This window comes from Hypanus sabinus, chromosome 27, assembly GCF_030144855.1.
Source record: "Hypanus sabinus isolate sHypSab1 chromosome 27, sHypSab1.hap1, whole genome shotgun sequence".
Classification (NCBI taxonomy): Eukaryota; Metazoa; Chordata; class Chondrichthyes; order Myliobatiformes; family Dasyatidae; genus Hypanus; species Hypanus sabinus.
The window spans coordinates 5,288,463-5,306,666 of NC_082732.1; positions in this window are offsets into that span (position 1 = coordinate 5,288,463).

Sequence of the window (18,204 nt, forward strand, 5' to 3'; positions counted from 1 at the left end):
AGGATAGGTCTGGACCCAGGGTAGAGATTTTTGATTGGAGAAAGGCTAACTTTGAGGAGATGTGAAAGAATTTAAAAGGAGTGTTTTGGGACAATTTGTTTTATGGGAAGGATGTAATAGAGAAATGGAAGTCATTTAAAGGTGAAATTTTGAGGGTACAGAATCTTTATGTTCCTGTTAGGTTGAAAGGAAAGGTTAAAAGTTTGAGAGAGCCATGGTTTTCAAGGGATATTGGAAACTTGGTTCAGAAAAGGAGAGATATCTACAATAAATATAGGCAGCATGGAGTAAATGAGGTGCTTGGAAATATAAAGAATGTAAAAAGAATCTAAAGAAAAATTTAAAAAACCAAAAAGAAGATAGGAGGTTGCTTTGGCAAGTAAGGTGAAAATAAATCCAAAGGTTTCTACAGTTATATTAATAGCAAAAGGATAGTGAGGGATAAAATTGGTCCCTTAGAGAATCAGTGTGGACAGCTATGTGTAGAGCTAAAAGAGATGGGGGAGATTTGAACAATTTCTTTTCTTAGGTATTTATTAAGGAGAAGGATATTGAATTGTGTAAGGTAAGGGAAACAAGTAGGGTAGTTATGGAAACTATGATGATTAAAGAAGAAGTACTGGTGCTTTAAAAGAATATAAAAGTGGATAAGTCTCTGGATCCTGACAGGATATTCCCTAGGACCTTGAGGGAAGTTAGTGTAGAAATAGCAGGGGCTCTGACAGAAATATTTCAAATGTCATTAGAAATGGGGATGGTACTGGAGGATTGGCGTATTGCTCATTTGGTTCCATTGTTTAAAAAGGGTTCTAAGGGTAAACCTAGCAATTATCGGCCTGTAAATTTGATGTCAGTGGTGGGTAAATTAATGGAAGGTATTCTTAGAGATGGTATTTATAATCATCTGGATAGACAGGGTCTGATTAGGAACAGTCAACATGGATTTGTGTGTGGAAGGTCATGATTGACAATCTTATTGAATTTTTTGAAGAGGTTACTAGGAAAGTTGACGAGGGTAAAGCAGTGGATGTTGTCTATATGGACTTCAGTAAGGCCTTTGACAAGGTTCCACACGGATGGTTAGTTAGGAAGGTTGAATCGTTAGGTAGTGAAATGGTTATCGAAGTAGTGAAATGGATTCAGCAGTGGCTGGATGGGAGATGCCACAGAGTAGTGGTGAATAACTGTTTGTCAGGTTGGAGACCGGTGACTAGTGGTGTGCCTCAGGGATCTGTACTGGGTCCAATGTTGTTTGTCATATACATTAATGATCTGGATGATGGGGTGGGAAATTGGATCAGTAAGTATGCATGTGCTGTCTTTACGACAGTTATTTAGTTTATAATATTTTCGCTTAGTAATTCATTCGATAGTATTTTCTAGTTAGAATTAGAAGTGTTTAAAGTATACTCATTGCATGTAAAATATATCGGCATGCGATGATGTCACATCCGGTTTCGCCGCGTCTTGTGGGAAAGTACCGGTTTGAAATTAACGCGAGGGTGGGGGCTCACCACGAGGCACACCTGAGCAGAAGTTGTTTTGCAGGCATTAGAAATCACAGTGAGAGCAACGCTGTAAGTTAATAGATAATCGATATATTGAACTGAGATGTTAATGCCGATCCTGTTAAAAGTAACGACGGTCGATAATGTTTATGCTTTCGTTAGTTAAAGAGTTGCGGATAGTTTGCATTGAAGTGTATTTAAAGTAGTCAATGGAGCAGGTAAACTCTCCCTGTATACTGCACCTTAGTGTAATGTAGTTATAGTCACCTTTACAAGTATTTACAATTGAAATGTGATATTAAGAAAGGAACAAATACTGTATCAATCTTGTATTGTTTTATCAACAGTTTTCACCATATGTTAATGTGAAGAGTGAACAGTAAATGGTTAATCTTACTGCGATCTGGTTTCATTGACTGTGGTTTATCTCGACATTGAATTCGGCGTTATTAGTTACACCCGAAGGAGAACGTTACAATGAAAAAGCAGCATTATCAGGTGTTTCAAGTGCTGCAATGTCAGCTCGATCCAGCATCAAGTCGATGCTGCCCAGCGACAAGGGCAGTAGACCGACATCAAGTAAGCCCACCCAGGCGTTATCAGGTGTTTCAAGTGCTACAATGTCAGCTCAATCCAGCATCGTCGATGGCGCCCAGGGACAAGGGCAGTAGAGCGGCATCAAGTAAGTCCACCCAGGCAAGAGCCAAGGCAGAAGCCGCCAAGGTGCGACTGCGTTACGCCAGACAAGAAGCAGTTTTGAAAATGGAACAGGCCACCAGAGAAGCCGAAATCCAGAAGGAAAGGGCCGCCAGACAAAGTGAAGCGGCCGCCAGAGAAGCCGAAACACAGGCGAAAATCCAGAAGGAAAGGGCCGCCAGACAAAGGGAAGCGGCCACCAGAGAAGCCGAAACCCAGTTGGAAATGGCAAAAATATCGACAGATTTGCAAGTGCTGCAGCTAGAAAGAGAAGAAGAAGCTGCCAAGGCGGAAGCAGAGTACATCGAAGAAGCTGAAGGGTCGCATGATCTGACCGAAGTAAGATCTACTTTAGAAAGGACCAGATTGGAACGCACAAGCGACTATGTACAATCTCAAATAGACAGGCAGGCTCGTCTCTCCTCTCCATACGTATTCGGTAACTTCCCCAGCTACGAGGAACCTCAGAGAGGCACGATTGCATCACATTCATACGAGGAAGACAATTTACCCTCGCGACTCCGTGATGAAGTCAAGAATGAAAGAGCTGACAACCAATACTTCTTGACACCAAACTTACAAGGTTTGATGTGAAGAGATGCAGAGGTCGAGTCCAGGACGGCAAATTCCATGAGAAACGTACGCTCTCAGTCATATAGGCGCCAACGTACTTCTCCAACCCGCATGCCGCTTACAGCTGATCCCACGATGCAGTATTTAGCACGACGGGATCTCGTCACTTCGGGACTGTACCAGTTTGACGATAAACCTGAAAATTACCGTGCATGGTACTCCACATTCACCAACGCGATCGACGGAGTCCAGCTCAGTGCAACCCAAAAGTTGGACCTTATGGCGAAATGGCTGGGGAAAGAATCACGCGACCAGGTGAGACGCATACGTTCAGTGTACATCAACAAACACGAGCTAGCCTTAAGCGAAGCGTGGGAGAGACTTCAGGAGAGATATGGGGCCCCCGAAATTATTGAAGCGGCGCTATATCGACGTCTGGAAAACTTTCCTAAGGTGTCAGCCAAAGATCACTTTAAGTTAAGAGAATTCGGAGATTTATTCATGGAGATCCAAGGCGCCAAAGAAGATGGCTACTCAGCTGGTCTAGTATACCTAGATACTCCATCCGGGATTAGACAAATCGTGGACAAACTTCCATTTGGGCTGCAGGACAGGTGGCTGACTGTTGCCTCAGAGTACAAGGAAGGCCACGGTGGTCGATTTCCTCCCTTTAAACACCTCACTGAGTTTGTGCACAAGGAGGCGAAGAGGCGAAACGACCCTAGCCTCGTGGGTCCAGGAAGCAGTTCGATTTACACCAAGCCAGGTAGATCCTCTTCAAATGTTTTCAACATTGATAAACCCGTGTCAGTGCTCAAGACTGAAGCCCTTACAACTAACAACGACCCTGGCAAGTATTGTCCATTGCATAACAAACCTCACCCCCTCAAAGGATGCAGAATGTTTAGGGAAAAACCCCTTGCAGAGAGGACGGCCCTTCTCAAAGAGAAAAGAATATGTTTTAGATGCTGTTCCTCAACCTCTCACCTCGCCAGAGAGTGTACGATCGCCGTGAAGTGTCCGGAATGTGATAGCCCAGATCACGTCGGGGCCATGCATCCCTGCCTGTCACCGCAAACCGACGGCGCTCCTTCTCCCCCACAACAGGACAGCGGGGAGGGAGAGGCTCACTCTAGGTCAACAGTTGTCAGCACGAACTGTACAGAAGTTTGCGGTCAAGCCGTTCTTGTTCTAAGATCTGCCTCACTAGGGTGTACCCTAAAGGAGCCAAAGACAAGGCCATCAAAGCCTATGTGATTCTGGACGATCAGAGCAATCGCTCACTAGTCAGTCCAGAGTTCTTTAAATTGTTCAACATCGAGAGTGAGCAGTTCCCATACTACCTCAAAACTTGCTCAGGCAACACGGAAACCCAAGGAAGGAAGGCAGAAGGCATCCAGATCGAGTCCCTGGATGGTAAAGTCGTCATCTGTCTCCCTCCGCTCTTAGAGTGCAATGAAATCATGAATAACCGCACTGAGATCCCGACACCAAGTGAGGTGCTACACCAGCCACATCTCCACCACATCGCCAAACACATCCCAGAACTGGATCCAAAAGCGGAAATACTCCTGCTATTAGGAAGAGATGTTATCCAGGTACACAAGGTTAGGCAGTAGGTCAATGGACCACTCGACGCTCCCTTCGCGCAACGTCTGGATCTGGGCTGGGTGGTGATAGGAGAGGTGTGTCTCGGTGACGTACACAAGCCAACGGTTAACACACTCAAGACCAATATGCTAGAGAGTGGCCGCCATTCGATTTTTCAACCCTGCACAAGTTCCATGTATATCAAGGAAGCACAACAAGGCGTTAACAAGCGCGAGGCAAGCGACGAGTCGCTGGGCCAGTCAGTCTTCGCTCAAACGAAGTATGACAATAAACTTGCTCCATCAGCTCAAGACGTCTTCTTCTTAAAAATGATGGACACCAAAGTCTTCAGGGATGAAGCAAATAATTGGGTCACCCCACTACCCTTCAGAGAACCACGCCAGCGCTTGTCAAATAGCAGAGAGCAAGCGGTGGGCCATCATGTTTAGCTGCATGAGTTCAAGAGCGGTACACATTGAGGTCATCGAATCTTTGGATACATCCAGCTGCATCAACGCTCTCAGGCGGTTCTTTGCGATAAGAGGCCCTGCAAAACAGTTAAGATCTGATTGCGGCACGAACTTTCTAGGAGCATCAAAGGAGCTGGGGATGGACAAAGCAGTGCAAAGGTACCTCAGTCAACAGGGATGCAACTGGGAGTTCAACACACCACACGCCTCCCACATGGGAGGCGCATGGGAGCGGATGATTGGGATCGCCAGAAAAATTCTGGATTCAATGTTTCTGCAGCAACGCACCCGATTGACCCACGAGGTACTGTGCACCCTAATGGCAGAGGTCACAGCCATTATAAATGCACGACCACTCCTGCCTATGTCCTCTGACCCAGAAAACCCCTTCATACTTTCGCCATCAATGCTCCTTACACAGAAGGCAGGAGCACCTCCTCCACCAGGAGACTTCTCAGACAAGGATTTGTACACAAAGCAATGGAGACAAGTCCAGGCTCTGGCAAATCAGTTCTGGTCTCGCTGGAGACAGGAATATCTACCTTTGTTGCAACAGAGACAAAAGTGGACAGAACCCCGCAGGAATCTTCAAGTTGGAGACTTAGTCCTGCTCAGGGACATGCAAATCGCCCACAACAGCTGGCCAATGGCCAGAATCACTGCTACATTCCCTAGCGGGGACGGACATCTCAGGAAGATCGAATTGAAGACTACCGACCAAGGCGATGTGAAAGTTTACCAAAGACCAGTTACAGAAGTTATTCTACTTCTACCTAATGACTGATTAAGAGACTAAGTTTTGTACTCTGTTCATTATGACCTTACGAAGGTCAAGCAGGGAGTGTGCTGTCTTTACGACAGTTATTTAGTTTATAATATTTTCGCTTAGTAATTCATTCGATAGTATTTTCTAGTTAGAATTTGAAGTGTTTAAAGTATACTCATTGCATGTAAAATATATCGGCATGCGATGATGTCACATCCGGTTTCGCCGCGTCTTGTGGGAAAGTACCGGTTTGAAATTAACGCGAGGGTGGGGGCTCACCACGAGGCACACCTGAGCAGAAGTTGTTTTGCAGGCATTAGAAATCACAGTGAGAGCAACGCTGTAAGTTAATAGATAATCGATATATTGAACTAAGATGTTAATGCCGATCCTGTTAAAAGTAACGACGGTCGATAATGTTTATGCTTTCGTTAGTTAAAGAGTTGCGGATAGTTTGCATTGAAGTGTATTTAAAGTAGTCAATGGAGCAGGTAAACTCTCCCTGTATACTGCACCTTAGTGTAATGTAGTTATAGTCACCTTTACAAGTATTTACAATTGAAATGTGATATTAAGAAAGGAACAAATACTGTATCAATCTTGTATTGTTTTATCAACAGTTTTCACCATATGTTAATGTGAAGAGTGAACAGTAAATGGTTAATCTTACTGCGATCTGGTTTCATTGACTGTGGTTTATCTCGACGTTGAATTCGACGTTATTAGTTACACCCGAAGGAGAACGTTACAATGCAGATGATACTAAGATAGGTGGCATTGTGGATAATGAAGTAGGTTTTCAAAGCTTGCAGAGAGATTTAGGCCAGTTTGAAGAGTGGGCTGAAAGATGGCAGATGGAGTTTAATGCTGATAAGTGTGAGGTGCTATATTTTGGTAGGACTAATCAAAATAGGACATATATGGTAAATGATAGGGCATTGAGGAGTGCAGTAGAACAGAGTGATCTAGGAATAATGATGCATAGGTCCCTGAAGATGGAATCTCATGTGGATAGGGTGGTGAAGAAAGCTTTTGGTATGCTGGCCTTTATAAATCAGAGCATTGAGTATAGGAGTTGGGATGTAATGTTAAAATTGTACAAGGCATTGGTGAGGCCAAATTTGGAGTATTGTGTACAGTTCTGGCCACTGAATTATAGGAAAGATATCAACAAAATAGAGAGACTACAGAGGAGATTTACTAGAATGTTACCTGGGTTTCAGCAGCTGAGTTACAGAGAAAGGTTGAACAAGTTAGGTCTTTATTCTTTGGAGCATAGAAGGTTAAGGGGGGACTTGATAGAGGTATTTAAAATTATGAGGGGGATAGATAGAGTTGATGTGGATAGGCTTTTTCCATTGAGAGTAGGGGAGATTCAAACAAGAGGACATGTGTTCAGAGTTATGGGGCAAAACTTTAGTGGTAACATGAGGGGGAACTTCTTTACTCAGAGAGTGGTAGCTGTGTGGAATGAGCTTCCAGTAGAAGTGTTAGAGGCAGGTTCGATTTTGTCATTTAAAAAAATGGATAGATATATGGTCAGGAAAGGAATGGAGGGTTATGGGCTGAGTGCAAGTAGGTGAGACTAGGTGAGAGTAAGCATTCGGCATGGACTAGAAGGGCCGAGATGACTTGTTTCTGTGCTGTAATTGTTATATGGTTATATGGTGTTACCTAAAACTGAAAAACTCAGTGTTCATGCCATTGTACTTTTTTTTGGTGTGCCATACTCTGCCAGAGATGAGGAGAAAGATTCCTAAAGAGTGGTGAATCAATGGAATTTTCTGTCCAATGTAATATATTTAAGGCAATGTTGTTTAGATTTTTGCATTGTAGGGAATTAAGGGTTATGGGGAAAAAGTAGGTAGGTGGAGATGGCCGCATCAGCCATGATCTTATTGAATGGCAGAGCAGGCTTGAGGGGCCAGATGGCCTAGTCCTGCTTCTGTTTCTTATGCTCTTATGACCAGTGCTGAGGAAACATTCAGAAAAGGTGCTGAAGATATGAAGCCCATGCACAAACTTAGCTAAGTACCTGTTTGTTGAATGTTTGTATCCTACTTGTGTAACTTGAGGAGATTTAACAAAGTACCTGTTGAGTCCAATGTATTACTGAATGTTTAGTGTCATAGTTTCTGTAATTGACAAATTCCTGTCCTGACGAAGGGTCTTGGCCCAAAACGCCGACAGTGCTTCTCCCTATAGATGCTGCCTGGCCTACTGTGTTCCACCAGGATTTTGTGTGTGTTGATTCTATTTGCTTTGGTTTAGCCTGCTGCACCTGCAAACCAACCTTTGTGATTCATGCACAAGCACTCCCAAGTCTCTCTGCACAGCAGCATGCTGCAATCTTGTACCATTTAAATAATAGTCTGTTCTTCCATTTTCCTTCCAAAGTGGATGACCTCACATTTACCAATATTGTACTCCATCTGCCAGATCCTTAACCACGCACTTAACCTATCTATGTCTCTCTGCATACTGTTCGCATCTTCTGCTCAATTTGCTTTTCCATTCAATTTATTGTCATCAGCAAACTTATATACTTAGATTTGTAACCTCAGCCTGAAGTGAGTCCCTAGTGAAAGACACAATCTTTTGCATGTACTATTCTTGTACCCCTGAAGCACACAGAACCACTAGCTGGTGCCGTGGTGTGAAAGCCAGCCAATGGAAAAGGGCTGCTGCATCCTTCAAACTGGCCAATTATTGACCAGCACAGCAGAAATGGCTTTTGACCAGCAAGTAAGTTAACACAGTGCTCATGAATGCCTCTACATCCTCAGAAGGTTAAAGAAATTCAGCATGTCCATGTCAATTCTTTTCAATAGCTATTGATGTTCCTTGCCAAGTATTCTGCTTCAATGCATACCAGCTTGGTATGATGAACTTCTCTGCACATGGCCGCAAGAAACAGCAAGGAGTTGTGAACTCGACATGTCACAAGAAACAGTTTCACATCTATTGACAGAGTTTATACTTATTGCCTTGGTAAAGCAACCAGCATAATCAAAACACCCAGTCACACCGGACGTTCTCTCTTCTGCCCTCTCCCACTGTGCAGAAGTCACAAAAACCTGAAAGCAAGTACCACCAGGTTCAAGGACGGCTTCTATCCTGCTGTTATCAGACTCCTGAATGGATCTCTTGTACCCTTGGCCTCACATCTACCCTGTTATGATCTTGCACTTAATCGCTTCCCTACATTGTGCTCATTCAGTAACTATCACACTTGATTCTGCATTGCCATTGTTTTACCTTAGTGCACTGTGTAAGGATTTGATCTGTATAAATCGTGCACAAAACAAGCTTTCCACTGTATCCTGGTACCTGTGACAATAATAAACCAATATCAACATATCAATATTTCATACTTGCTCATTCGTTTTACATATTCACATAATTGATCGTATCCTTTTCTAACTTTCTGTTCCAGTTGTGTTTCTTACACCCCCTGCCAGATGGTAAACAGATGGATGGGGCGAGGAGTGGGGGCTTTTGAGTGAAGAAACCAAGGAAAACAATTAGGGAAGAGAGAATAACTCCAGTGAAATATATTGGAAACGGCAAGACTGGCGGCCAGCTTTTGGGGGAAGGTGAGGCCACAGAGGAATAAGGGAGCTCGGTGCTGTCAGGTTTCAAGGGAGCTGAGGGTCTCCTTCCCCCACTGTTTGGGGGGGGGTGAGCTTTATGTTGCACAGGATGCTTGAGAGGATGAAACAGGTGTGGCATTGGGTACTGGAGAGAGGACCCAGTGCATTATGAACAGAGCAGTGGGAGTGGTGTGTTGTACTGGTGGGGTAAGGGGTAAAGATTAACTGGATGTGGTGTCAGAGGGGAGGGGGAACTGCAGTCTTGGCAGCACCCATTACCATTACCCATTACCCATTACAGCTCTCCCGTCCTACCGCAGCACCTTGTGCAGTGCTCCCACTGACCCAAGCTGTCCATTTCACCTGTACTATCCTCACATACAGTCTCGACCCATTATTCCTTCAATAATTTAATAATACCTGCCTTGATCTGCCTTCTCACACCCCAGAAAATCCTCACACAAACGGAACTTTACTTTCTTTTCTTATGCCAATCTGAGGTGAAAATCAGATTGTAAAATAAATATAATTGCAAACTATCATCAGGGTCATAATGTTTCATGAATAATTTTGAACGATTGGGCTGGGTTAATATTTGGTTTTGACCCCTAAGTGATTGTCCTGCCCTGGCCACAGTAACCCAAGTGTAAACTGGAAGTGGGTCGACAATTTAAATGTGTTAGACCAACTCCCAGGAATGGCTTTTCCCCACCTGGTCCAAGAGACAGCCAATAAGAGTAAGCGGTGAGTGTGAAGCAACTGGAATGGATGCCCTGATCAGGATCTGCTCAGAGAGATACACAACATGGAATCCGTCCTTTTGGTCCATCAGGTGCATACTGACCATTTTGATTCAGTTCAGAGCCTGATCCTCAGAAATTACAGCGTGCAAGAATCAGCCTGTCCCTCAACTGGAGGTAGGTGATTAAAGCTGATCTTTTCCTAGGCACCCTTCCAAATTAAAAGGAAATCTCAATAACACATCATCAGATCACCCCCTTATCTGCTTCACTTGATATCTCTTGTAGATAGCAGACTGGAGTCCTGGACCAACACTGAGAAGGCATAATTATAAAATTACTGGTCTCCCCTAAAATTATTCTGTTCTTTTGTAACTGAGGAATGAGAGAACTTGGGATCTAATCACAGAAAAAAATTGGCCTCAGTATCCCTCCCATTTGGTTTGAAAGCTAATTTACCAAGGTCTCCTGGTACAATGAATTCAATTATCCTGATAATGACCTTAAAATGCCTGAAATATAAATGGTTTATTAATGGTGCGTTCTGGAATCTTAACAGAATGTTAATTTAGATATTGCATACTCACTGACAAAACAAAGCTAATCTAAAAACTATTAAAGATCAGATTTTCATGGTGAAAAGCCTGTGCGGTGAATAATTGCAATTGCTTAGTTTTAAAATCTTCCTTTTATCTGTAGGAATTGCCATCACTCTTTATTGCAAGTAGGTCCTACATCAAACCTAGTCTGAGGTGCTATCTGGGGTGTTATCATTTGAAATATGCCCTTGTCTTGAAGGGTAGAGGCAAGGATGATACTTTCCTCTTGTTTTGAACCAGCAAAAGACCATGCAGGACTGAGGAAAGCAGAAAATTCTTTACAGTGAATCTTTGGATATGAAAGTTCAGTCAGAGTTTATTCAAGACAGTGACTGATTTATTTTTTGGATGTTCAGGGAATCTGAAGTGGAACGAAGAAAAGAAATAGGAAAGAAGTACGGAGGGAAATGACCAGCCATGATCTTAGTGAATGGCATAGTCCGCTTTTGATTTCTTATCTTTCTATGCACTTTTGCTGCAGTCTCACATGACCCATGCATTGTTTCGCCAGTCCTCACACTTTACAGTGCCCCAGGTTCTGAGAAACACAACGAGGCTGAGCTACGTCTGGGTTTTATTCCTGCCACACTGCAATATACAGTATATCATTAACCATGCCATAAAGCGCATGGTTTGATATACCCACTTTCATTGAAAATGAATGGAAGACAAAACTTCTGGACCAATTGAGTGATTTCATTTTGTTTAAAAAAAAGTTCTCCAAAAATTGTTAAGACGTTCAGGAAGGGTTTTGAACAATGGGTCGATGTTCCGGAACAAGCAAAGGATATGAACAACGCTACACAAATGGAAAAGTGACCTTTCTAGCTGTATAGTTGAGCTGCTATCTACTGAGCCTGTGCACAACAACGTATATATTAAACAAAAGCACACACATGGGAGATGCTTTAACTGGTGTATTAACATTGCTGCAAGAGAGCCGGAAAGCAATGTCCATGTGCCGACAACAGCGCTTGCGCAAACAACAGACCAATACGTTGTGCTCTAAAAGAAATAGATCCATACATTATACTTCCTCCCCCTTTAGATTAATGTAACATAAAACTGTATATGTACAAAACATTCAATTTCCCTTTCATAAACCCATATTCCAAATAAACATGCTTTCACAATAGCAGTCCATTACTAATTTCACCATTCTAAAGGTTCAATGTTTTGGGTGGCACTCTGTTTCTTTCAGGTTAGTGCCTCTGGGCCTGTGGAGTGGCATCAGGCTTGGCAGGTGTCTTGTCTAAGACAACATTCTCAGTGTCAGGTGTCACGCTATTGTCAGTGACATCATCACTGAGAGGTAAGTCCGATGACTGTAATGTCTCTGTCTTGTTGGATGCAATTGACTTAGGTATGTTCTTTGGTTGAGCATCCAGAATCTGGTCCACATGATGACTCCATGTTGGATCTCCAACATCCACTGTGTACATCAATGGTCCAGCTCTTGTAGCTATCCTACCAGGTGTCCACATGTCTTCTCAGTAATCATGCGCAAGGACTTCCTGTTCAACCTCAAAGCTCCTTGCTGCTGCACTTGGTTATTCTGTACTTCTCAGATTCCTGCTCATGAACAGCATTGCAGGCATTTGATTTGTCATCATATGAACAGAGTTCCAATACACAAAAAGGAAGTTGTCCACCTTGTGCTGTTAAGAAATGTCCTCCTTGTCCCTTGCTTTAAAAGACTTCTTGAAGGCTTGGATAAACCTTTCAGCTAACCCATTCATTGCTGGGTGGTGAAGAGCTAACTTGAAATGTCTGATGTCATTTTTCTTCACAAGCAGTCAGGGGGATGTCACGTGATGACATAGGATCGAGACGTGGAAATCCAGCTCTCCTGTCAAAAACCAGTAAAATAATGTTTAAGTGAAGAAAAGTTAATAAATACTCTTTTAAAATTATGTATAAACTACTCAGGGTTGTCTTAAGATATGTCTCCTAAATAGAAGCAGAAGAAAATTACTACTTTGAAGACAACACAATTTGGAAAAGAATCAAGGCCGGCCACCATGAAAGAGCCTCGGGCTCAAGTGCATTTTACCTCCGGCAATACAGAACAGGAAACTGCAGCAACATCAACTGTTTCCAAAAAAAAAGAGCAACAGGAATTGCACATGCGTGAAGGAAGGGGCATGCGCAAACACGAGCAACCCAAACTACAAATCCCAGCTATGATCGGAACTGAAAGTGAAAGTGAATATGAGGTGGAATCAGATTCTCTGGATAAATCAGATGAAGATGAAGAGACAAACAAAGAAGAGCAACAGGAAGAGTTTGGAGGAGATATTGGAGACATAAAAAAATCTTTGGTGCAAATAATGCATGAATTAAAAGCATTAGAAGTAATAAAAAAGATATTAAAAATATGAAGATTATCTTTGATAAAATGATGAAAAGACAGGACAAAATGGACAAGAGAATTAAAAACTTGGAAGAAACATCGGGAGACACCATTGATAGAGTGAATAAAATGAAAGATAATATTTCTGCCTGGACATCAGAAAGAAAACGGTTGTTGGAAAAAGTGGATGTACTTGAAAATTTTAGCAGACAAAATAATATTAAGATTGTTGGACTTAAAGAAAGTATCGAGGGAGAGGATCCAATAATTTTTTTTCAAAAATGGATTCCAGAAATTTTGGAAATGAAAGAAGGAACCCAGTTAATTGAAATGCCTCACAGAGCCTTAAGATCAAGACCTCAAGTTGATCAAAACCCACGATCAATCTTGAAAAGGTGCTTAAGATATCAAGATAAAGAAAAGATCCTGAAGGCGACTGCCCAACATGCCAGAAAGAGAAACGGGCCATTGATGATAGAAGAGAAAGCAGTTCTTTTCTATCCTGATATAAGTTATGACCTTTTGAAGAGAAAGAAGGAATTTAACCCAGCGAAAAAAGTTTTATGGGAAAAGGGTAATAAATTTTATTGCGCCACCTGGCAACCCAGATCATTTTTTCGGGTGACGGAAAAAGAAGATTTTTTACTGATTATCAGGATGCGGAAGAATTTGCACAAGAACTCCCAAATATTTGCTAACCACAGCCAAAGATTTAAAAGTGAAATGGATTAAAGATGAAGACGGGGACAGTGAATGGAGTTGATGGATGTTTAAGGACAGAAGAATATTTAAATATATTCTTAATTATATGACACAGGGGGAGAAAGGTCAAAATTTGAGAAATGTTAATCATGAGTAGTGATATTATTTTTTCCTTTCTTATACATACTTTGTTATGTTACGGGGAGCTGGGGGAACTTCGGATTGATTGCTAGGGGGTTCACATGTGTAATCATGGCAATTGCCATGACCCGTACAACGGAGGGGGGTAATGTTGTGTTTTTTTTATTCACAACATTAATGGGGGGTATTTTGTTATTTTTTTCTTTATAATCTATTTTTCTTTAATTTTTCTTTCTTTGCCCAGGCAATTGGGGGGAGACACATAGCAACACGGAGAATTTTAAAAAGATTCCCCAAGGTACTACGAAAGTTGAAAAGTTAGGTATTAACTAATTTACTGAATTTTTAAAGTTTTAATGTTAATGGGCTTAATGGACCGGTGAAAAGAAAAAGAATTTTAACATACATCAAGAAAATGAAAATAGATATAGCTTTTTTACAAGTAACCCACTTAACAGAGATAGAACATCAGAAATTAAAGAGAGATTGGGTCGGAAATGTTATTGCAGCTTCATTTAATTCGAAGGCGAGGGGAGTTGCAATTTTGGTTAATAAAACTTTACCAATTAAAATACAAAATATATTAATTGCTTCTGCTGGGAGATATGTAATTATACATTGTCAAATTTTTTCAGAACTATGGACTCTTATGAATATTTATGCACCAAATGAAAATGATGTAAAATTTATACAAGAGGCCTTTTTGAATTTGGCTGACGCACATGACAAAATATTAATAGGTGGAAATTTTAATTTTTGTCTAGACCCAGTTTTAGATAGATCAGCAAAGGTTGTTACAAAATCAAAAGTGGCAAAATTAACTTTATCATTGATGAAAGATTTAAATTTGATTGATATATGGAGAAGAATTAATCCAAAAGAAAGAGATTACTCAATTTATTCAAATAGACATAAAACTTATTCAAGGATAGATTTTTTCCTATTATCAATGAATATTCAAGACAGAGTGAAAAATATGGAATATAAAGCAATAATATTGTCAGATCATTCCCCCTTGACAATGACAATGATAATGATGGATAAAGAAGAATCGATTTACAGATAGAGATTTAATTTAATATTATTAATACATCAAGATTTTTGTGATTTCATGAAAAAGCAGATTCAGTTTTTTTTTTAGATACAAATTTATAGACGATAAAGTTATAGCATGGGAAGCAATGAAGGCATATTTGAGAGGCCAGATAATAAGTTATACTTCTAAAATTAAGAAGGAATATATGGTAGAAATAGATCAATTGGAAAAAGAGATTACAAAATTAGAAAAAGAATCTCAAAGATATATGACAGAAGAAAAATGAAGACAACTTGTTAACAAGAAGTTACAATATAATACACTTCAGACATACCGAACAGAAAAAGCAATTATGAGAACTAAACAGAGATATTAGAAATTAGGTGAAAGATCACACAAGATTCTTGCTTGGCAGTTAAAAACAGACCAGATTTCCAAAACAATAAATGCAATTAGAACAAGTGTAAATAAAATTACTTATAAACCTTTAGAAATTAATGAAACTTTTAAGAATTTTTATTCTGAACTGTATCAATCAGAATCACAAAATGATAACGTCGAGATAGAAAGATTTTTATCACAAATAACTCTTCCAAAATTGAATTCAGAAGAACAGAAGGGATTAGATATGCCTTTTACATTAAAAGAGGTCAAAGAAGCTCTAGGATCACTTCAGAGTAATAAATCCCCAGGAGAAGATGGTTTTCCACCTGAATTTTATAAAAAGTTTGAAGATTTACTAATTCCTCCTTTTATGGAGTTAATATACCAAGCGGAGAGAACGCACAAACTTACAGAATCTTTTTTGACAGCTATTTTAATAGTATTGCGTAAAAAAGATAGAGATCTTTTAAAGCCAACATCATATAGACCTATTTCTTTGTTGAATACTGACCATAAAATAATAGCAAAAATTTTATCTAATAGATTATCTAAATACCAAAATTAATACATATAGATTAAACAGGATTTATCAAAAATAGACAATCGGCAGATAATGTAACTCGGTTACTTAGCATAATTCATTTGGCACAAAAGAGGGAGGAAATGAGTGTGGCAGTTGCCTTAGATGCAGAAAAAGCATTTGATAGATTGGAATGGGATTTTTTATTTAAGGTATTGGAAAAATATGGATTAGGAGTATCTTTTATAAAATGGATTAAAACCTTAAATACTAATCCCAAAGCTAAAGTAGTGACAAATGGTCAAATTTCAACATCATTTCAGTTAACAAGGTCAACTAGACAAGGTTGTCCATTATCACCTGCTTTATTTGTGTTGTTATGTACCCCGTAACTGGGTGTCTTACCAGCAAAGATAGAAGTTTCCGTTGGAGTCTGGTACCATTTTCCAAACATTATTTATTAGTAAAATATACAAATCAATATCAACAATGCAAATATACAGATAATACACGTTAGCAATACTAAACCTAAAAGTGTGGGTATAATAATAATCAATAATAAACAAGCTCTATCGATGTCTAGGGGATAACGAATTGTCATATGTGAATATAAAGTTCAGTTCAGTTCATACAGGCTGAGGTAGTTGTTGGTCGATGTGTTGTAATTGTTGGAGAGAGAGAGAGAGAGCAAACAGTGACAGCTAGTCAGTCAAACCTTCCTTTACATTCTTGATCCGTTGGTGTGTTGTTGTGGCCATTCAGGTATGACCCCTCTCGCCTTTAGCTAGATGGTTCTTCTATGGTGGACTCATCACCCAGGCAAGGGTGGACACACACACAAGCCCCCACCGGCCTCGCTATAAACACTGTGAGTTAAAATTGACTGATCCTTCGTTCGTTCTCCGATGCCCCCACATCTTCTCGTGGGTTCCAATCCTTAAGCAGTGCTCACTAGTGTGTCTCTTGGTGCATCTGAGGGGTGTCTCCCCAGACCTCACTTTTATCCCTACTCACGGGGTCTCAGGTGTCAATAAGTTTTGAATGGCTTAGCCCATCAAACCAGCCCACTCCGGCTGTCCACTGAGGAATTTTAATGAACAGAATAGTACCAAGTAAACAGCCCTCTCCGGAGCCGTAAGTCTTACAGGAGCCATAATATAGTGGAACAAGTCTCTTCCTCCCTGTGTTATCTCTCCCTTAACTGAAGCAAATGTTCCAGTCCAAGTATGTTTTAGTTCCATCTCCTTCTCTCTCATAGCAGCCTGGCAACAGTAACGGTTTGTAATTCTCCCAGGGGAGGGGGACATGGGCAACCCTGCACCCTTCTGCCCATCAGAGCTGTTCTTCCTTCGTAACAGTGTTGGCGATAGAACCATTAGCTGAATTAATTAGAACAGACCCAGATATTATGGATTTCAGAGTTAACCAGGAGGAATATAAGATTAATTTATTTGCTGACGATGTTTTGCTTTATTTAACAAACCCATTGTATTTGCTGCGTAAATTATCTTCTAGATTGGAATATGGGAAAATATTAGGCTACAAAACAAATTGGGATAAAAGTGAAATTCTATCCCTTACTAAAGGAGATTATAGTCAATGTCGACTAATAATTCAATTTAGATGGCCGATAAATGGTATAAAATATTTAGGTATAAGAGTTGATAATGATATAAAGAATTTATATAGATTATTTACCATTATTGAAAAAAATTCAAGACGATCTTGATAAATGTATTACATTACCAATAACATTAGTAGGCAGAGTAAATGCTGTAAAAATTAATATATTCCCTAGATTACAATATTTATTCCAAACACTACCAATACAATTACCGCAGAAGTTTTTTCAAGAGTTAAATAAATGTGTGAGGAAGTTCCTTTGGAAAGGCAAGATGTCAAGAATATCGTTGGAAAAATTGACATGGAAATTTGACCTAGGACGGTTACAACTTCCAAACTTTAAGAATTATTATAAAGCAAATCAACTTAGATTTATTGCATCTTTTTTGATGAAGAAGATCGGCATAGATTAGAATAAAATTAGATAAAATAGGAGAAAATATACCAGAAGATTTTATATATAAGTGGGAATCTAAATGGATACGGGAAAAGAAAGAATCTTCTATATTAAAACATTTGATTGATTTATGGGATAAGATAAATGTTGATGAGATAAAGAAATCTTTATTAGCAAAGAGACTAATTCAAAATAAATTTATTCCTTTTTACAATGGATAACCAACTTTTATACAATTGGTTTCAAAAAGGTTTAGATATATATAGGAGATTGTTTTGAAGGAGGTATATTAATGTCATATGATCAATTAAAGAATAAATACAAAATATCAAACAACACTCTTTTTTGTTATTTCCAATTAAGGGCTTATTTAAGAGATAAATTGGGTCAAACAATGTTATTGCCGAAACCTAATGAAATAGAAACTTTAATTCAAAAAGGAAAAATTAAAAATATTATTTCTTGTATGTATAGTTTGATTCAGAAACAGGCAATTAAACAAGGAATTCATAA